Source organism: Crocuta crocuta, unplaced genomic scaffold (assembly GCF_008692635.1).
Source record: "Crocuta crocuta isolate KB4526 unplaced genomic scaffold, BGI_CrCroc_1.0 scaffold199, whole genome shotgun sequence".
NCBI classification, from domain to species: Eukaryota; Metazoa; Chordata; class Mammalia; order Carnivora; family Hyaenidae; genus Crocuta; species Crocuta crocuta.
The window spans coordinates 1,098,160-1,104,973 of record NW_027533339.1 but is presented as its reverse complement, the minus strand read 5'-3'; positions in this window follow the sequence as shown (position 1 = coordinate 1,104,973).

The window sequence follows — 6,814 nt, the reverse complement described above, 5'->3', positions numbered from 1 at the left end:
CAACTTGTGCTACTTCACTTCTGAGTTTCTGAAAATCTTTTTCTGAAGCCCTATTTGAAAGACCCTTTAGAAATAAAGTCCCAACTTTGTATGGCTTTCTTGCTAAAAATGTGAAAACTGAACTTGATTGGTGGACACAGAAGTCTTAGAAGCTTTGAAAAACTGCTGTGCTTCAGGTTTTACCCTTGCTTTATTTTTTCTTCTCTCTCTCATCCTAGCCATTGAATCTTGAAGCACATTCTTTCATTAAGGAGATTCAACACCTTCTACAGTAGTTGCTTGTGAGTCATTAACATCTTGAGGCATGTCCTCCTCTTGAAAGATAAGAGTCAGCCTCATGCAATAAAATTTTAAACAAATGATGCATTACTTTTGTATCATTCTCTTCCCCCCATCCCATCATTCTTTTAAACAATATGAACTTTGGTTGTCCATGGAACCAATAATGACATTGTAGTTTAAAATTTGACTTTATTTTCAGGGTATAGCCCATGTCAATGACATTCTGTAGATAGAGAAACTAAGCTTTTCCTCTTTAAAAGACTATCCCTCCCAAGAAATATCTGTGATTCATTTCTACCATGTGCCCCATTCTTTTGCTATTCAGCAAAATGGAGCCTGCTTCACCAGTTTTTGGTCTCTGTAGATTTCCCCTTTATTGAGTGATTAATTACTAGCTTTCTGGTGACTTCTTAATCTTCTTCTGTATTTTAAAATATTCTTTCATTTCGAAATTCTCTAGTGTAAGATACAAACTCTAAATGGAACATAAGTAAGCACAATTACTTTCCTCTTTTTTCAGTTTTGCCTTTACTACCAAAGACATCATTTGGAAAATGTATTAAAAATCATAAAAGTTTAAAACTTAAAAATAAACACTAAGCAGTTAGTTTCGTCAATGGAAACATTAGCATTTAAAGGTTAAAGTGACAAAAATGTGTTTATTCCTTGCATTACTAATAGAGTGTCCATTTATGTTGGCAATAGTCGTATTTTTAAAAGATGCTGCAAATGTATAAAGACTGGTGGCCTCTGAATCTTTAAACACAATAGATTTAAGACAACAAAACCAAAACACACTTTTATTGTTAGGGAATATTGAAACCCACTGCTTAATCTATGAGTTAATGGGACTTCTTGACAAATCACCTGTTAAATTTTAGCTGACAGCTTGTCATATATTAATTATAAATAATTGTAATATATGGCTATCATAATGTATGCAACAAAAAAAAAGAAAGAGAGAGAAAGGTAGAGTATATCCTTTGTTTTCCCCCTTCATTTCTTGCTCACAAGAAAAAAATGACCCAATGTTTCACTTGGGTTGGGATAGTGCCAATGGTTAATGGAATGCCCCACTCTACTAAAGAATTTAATGGGAATATCCATTTGTCACAGTCGCATGCTGTAATCTCCAGTAGCAGAGCCAATGGAAAATAGCATCCTACCATAACGTCCTCTACACACTGCAGGTGAGGGGGGAATGCAGCAGCTGAACCGATCAGAGTCAGGGTGCAGGGTCTGGCTTTTCTAGCTAGGTCTTTCTTTAGAGGAAGATGTGGATTGCTTTTCTTTAAGAGAACAGTGCTTTTGCTGCCTGACAGCAACAAGAAACGCCCTACCTGGAAAAAGAGACAGTGCATTTCTTTCATATGGAGAAAAATGTGAATGTTTGCATAGCAGGTCTCAAAATCTCTAACCAGCTTTTGTCTCCTGGAAGCCCCCCCCATGTTTGTAAAGAGTCTTTGATTGGTGGAATCAGAAAAACCAGGATTAGACTCTCATTTCTGTCACCTCCTAGCTCTGGGCAAGAGCTTCCAAATCTGAAGAAGGGGAATAACAGCACCTAAGTGTGCCGTGTTACTGGTAGAATGCATAGGATTATATGAATAAAAAATCAGCAAGGCATCCAAGTTACTGCTTCCCCTCCCCTTTTTTTTTTTACAACTTAGATAGAATTATGGTGTAGTCTGATTACTGTAGATCCTGTGTTTCCAAACAAATCAAAATATTTTTTTGACTGTATTTAAGATTTATTTATTTTATCTTTCTCAGTTGCCAGTTCTGTGTTTGCAACAAGAAGTAAGCTCTTGAAAAATGCTGTATAAATTAAGTTGGGAAAACGCTCTCAAATGAACATTTTAACACTTGTAGAGATTAATAGTCATTTGAAGATTAAAACCATAAATTATTATCCCATTTGTGCATTTAGCAGCAATTAATAAATTATATTAGACATGACTAGCACCTATAAGAAGAGGTCTCAGATATTCATTTCACTGCCTTATGAAACTCTTCACCATCTCCAGAATATGTCCCTTGAATCTGTCATGTTTCTTTATTCTAAATTGAATTTAAAAAAAAAAAACAAAACAAAGTGGCCCTCACAAAGAAAATATCATTGGCAACAAATATTCCATTCCTTGTTAATAATGTGTAATCAAAATAGAAGTAAAAACACAAAATCTGAAGTCAAACAGATGTAGGTTTAAAATCCTAGCTTGGCCACGTACCAGCTATGTCAGTGTGGCCAGATTAGCCTCTGGATTCCTGTTTCCTCACTTGTGCAATGGCGCTAATTATGCTTAACTAGCAAGGCAGCTGTTAAGATTGGAGGCAAGACTTTTAATCACTCGTCACATGATCAAAACACAAGTTTCATAGGACAATATTAAGTATATGTAACACACTCTTTTTTCTTTTCTTTCCTACTTTCATTTCTTTTGCTTGAAAAATTGTTTATGACTCACTAGATTTGTGACCCATAAAAAGTCATGATGTGCCTTTTGTAAACAACGGGATAGCATGATGTTTAGTACATAATACAAGAGTAACAAATGATTACTATCATTGCTGTTATGATTATTTTTAGTCTTTTTTTAGGATGTTTCATTATAGATGAGAATAAAATCTTTCAAGTACTTCTAGGAACTAACTCCCTTGGATGGGGTCCAAAATAGACTCATACTCATTGTATGCTGAATTATGCACTAGAGGGGGTTGTGCTATAGCAAAGTTCCTGTGTGCTATTCATAACAGAATGTTAGAGTGGAAAGGCACTAAGAAAATGTCTAGTCCCATTTCTTCACTTTTCTTTATGTAAGTATTTATAGTTTTAAAACAATCTATATTTATTGTTCATTGATAAGTGGGAAAAACAGTTTGATCTTGAACTAGGAGGTACTTGGAAAGAGTTGGTGGCAGGGGAACACTGGGTGCATTTTGGGTCTGCCTTTAACACCAAATGAGTTTGGATCACCTTAAACTCTCACAGACTCAATTTCCTTACCTATAAAATTAGGTGATTTCAACAGATGGTATTCTTTTGATTTCAAGTCTCCAAATATGAAACACTCCTAAAGGTTATAGGAGATGACACAGAGTGCTGTTTTGTTACAAATCTGCTGTGACTGTATTAATATTTGTATATGGGGCAGCTGTCTTACCCCACCACTGGTAGGAGGTGCACAAAAGGTCTACCTTGTTTCTTCCACCTCCTCTTCCTCAGCAGCGTTGTCCTGAATAATGCTGGATCTTTTACAAAAATAGCTCGGACTTGCATTATCCCACTGCTACTTCTTTTTCTACGACATTTGGTTATAGTGGGACAGGAGAATCTATGACCTCATGGTATCAGAAAATTAGGGTCCTCCGGCTAATCTCACTTACTTATATTGTTCTCTGTCTCCCCTTATTTCTGGATCCCTTTGCTACCTGCTTGTTGCTCACCTTAGTAATGAACATAGCTAAGTTCTCTAGGTAGTCTAACTTGCTACCAGCAGTTTACTTCCTTTATAGTATAATAACCAGCAGGTTATTTCCTTTACTACACTCTCAGCCTTCCCAGCTGGGAACTTTTAAAATAAGGTCAGATATGCTCAGATTATCTGATCATCTCTCTCTCTCTTTTATAAAGTTTATTTATTTATTTTGAGAGAGAGAGAGATTGAGAGAGGGAGAGAGAAAGTCCCAAGCAGGTTCCTCACTGTCAGCACAGAGCCCCAGGCTGCTCTATCCCACAAACTGTGAGATCATGACCTGAGCTGAAATCAAGAGCAGGATGCTCAACCGACTAGCGCCCCTGGTCAGCTCTTCTTAAATGTGGCACAGGGATGTGTATCTTTCCACCAAAGACCAGAGCAAAGGATTATTATGATTTTAAACACTTTCTGTTTGTCCTTATAACATCCAACTTTGCAAGAGGAAAATGGGACTCACCACTCTATGGAGGAGAATCTGGCAATGAGAAAGCCAAATCAGCTTACAGTTTACACCTTGAGTGAGAATTATCCGCCCAGATTTCTGAATCCATCCTTAGGGCACAGTGGGAGGGAGTCCATTACACCTGCTCAGCCTTTCAGTTCCTCATGTACAGAAAGCCTGCAGGGTACACTTCGCTCTGGAAGCTTGCATAGATAGGAATTTCTTCTTAAGTTTTACTATAAGGCTGACCCCCACCCCCCCACACACAATACAAGGAAGACTCAGGCCACAACAATACCCCCCCGGCCTGTCCCCTCAAATTACTGGAAAACTGAACTTAAGTTAGCAAGACTCCTTGCAAAAATATGTGACTTCTTTTGAAGTACAAAAGGGGCCGAGGATTACTGACCAATCCCTCAGTGTCTTTCAGGAGTACAGCATGTAGATGGTGGCAACAAATGGGCAGCTGGAGGCAGCAGTCAGGATGCTAGATCACTTTACCTTTGCCCTTTCAAAGCACAGCCTTGAACCTGCAGGAATAGTATTTTCTGTATGTGCCCGCCTGAACAGAGAATGAGCAAGGGAGGTGGCTGGAGGTCCTGCCTTTACTTTATTTAACCTTTCTGACCAAATTTCTAATAAAATTTTGGTAGGCCAATTGCCAATGGTGGCTTCCAGCTGCTGACTCTGTCCACATGCTAGAGAGTCTGTGAGGAGTGAAGAAGGTTAAAATGTGCCTGTTCGCTAACAATTCACCTAGTGTGTTCTGTGGATGAAGGGTTCACAGATCAAGCTTGTGTAGCGGAACAACTGAGTGCATGTCTAGGGAGAGGGTTTTATGGTGTTCTTCAGACAAGCTGGGAGCAGTGAATTTCCAACAACCTAAAAGGGAGTAGCATGGGAGCAAAACAAAGGTTATCACAGTGAGATTGATTCCGTACTTCCCTTCCCCTCTGACTCCAAAGTAGATCCTACAAGCATCCCTGAATAAGACTGCCAAGGTGAACTGGGGCGGATACAAACTGTCTCATCAACGCACGCTCTTATATTATTATAACTGCTTTGAATGGGGGCGCGATCAGCATTTTTTCCCCCTTCAGTGAGTGCACCGGGACACCCAGCAGGAAGCACCAGGGTGTGCATCTCTTAGGAGATGAGTGAATTTGTTAGAGGGGGTCTTTTCTGGACTGGTGGATGGATGCTGAAGAGTGACGTCACCCCACCCCCTCCTCTGCCTGTGTGTGTGTGGGTGTGCGCGCGCGCGTGTGTGTGTGTGTGTGTGTGTGTGGTGCGCCTCCTTCGCCCAGCTCTCCTGCTTGCCCCTCCTTCGTCCAGCTCTCCGGCCCTTTCAGTGGGTCAGTGGTCCAGATTCAGGGATTCGCCGGCAGGCGCAGCGGGCCTGGCTCTCCCTGCGCCCGGGCGCACCCACACTCACACTTCTCGCACTGGCAACGCGCACACACACTCTCCCAGCGCCGGGGCACCGCGATTCTGTGGGATCCCCAGCACGTTACGAGGATTTTTAGAAATCACTCAGACAAGGAAACAAAGAAAGAAGCTTTTCCAATCACTTTCCTGAGCTTCTTCATTTAATTTCCCCACCAAATCACCTCGCCTCCAACCATAACCACGAGGTTCAGGCCAAGTCCAAGGACGGGGCTGGACTGGCCGTCCCGCCTCCCGGCTCCTGACACCGCTCGGGCCGGTCTCCAGGTGTCGCCCCGAACCCCTCTCCCCTGCTTCCCCTCTTCCCCCGCGGGCCTCAGTTTCTGGTTACCTCTCGCGTGCGCTTCACTTTTGGGGGGAAGAAGAGAAGAATGGGAGGGAGGCGCTGAGGGGGGCAGCCGAGTTGCTATTTGTGGCCAAAGAATCCTCTTTAAAAGAAGCAGCAGCAGGAAGGAGGAGAGGAGAGAAGCAGAGGGAGAGGAGACCCGGCCTCGGACCCCCCAGCCGCGAGCAGCGGAGCATCGAGGATCGGGAGGAGGAGGAAGAGCGGAAGGAGGAGGGAGAGCCGACACCGCGGCGGCGGCGGCAGCCTGCGGAGCGAGCGCTGGGAGAGCAGCGGGGCGGGAGGAGGGGAAACCGCCGCGGAAGCCTCCAGCTCAGAAGGGCCAGGAGGACGGCCCGGGAGGAGGAGGAGGAGGCGGAGGAGGAGGAGGAGAAGGGGGTAGGGGTGGAGGGAGGGCGGGGGGACGCGCTCCCTTGGATGCTGGATTTCGGGGTTTTGGACTCACTCGCTGACTCTCCTCCACTTCCTCGCTCTGGACTGGGCTGGCCGTACGAGGGCCGGGCGGCGCCAGCACCTGGGGGGACCCCCTCGGCGGCGGCCNCCGCGGCCCCGGCGCCGGCAGCCGGCGTCTCCCTGGCCGGAGCTTCCCACTCCCGCGTCCGCGACCCCAGCGCCCCGGCAGCCGGAGCGCGCACAGTTTGCTCCTCTGAACCTCCTCGGGCAGAGGTCCTCCCCTGCACGGTTCGCCCGTCGCTGAAACCCTCAGACCGAGGAGAGTGGAGATTCCGGACAAGGAGGGTGTTTGTGTACGTGCATTTGTGCGACCCCCGCTCTCTCTTCCCAGGGTGGGCTGAGCCCTGGGGAAATGGAGGCCCAGTGGGG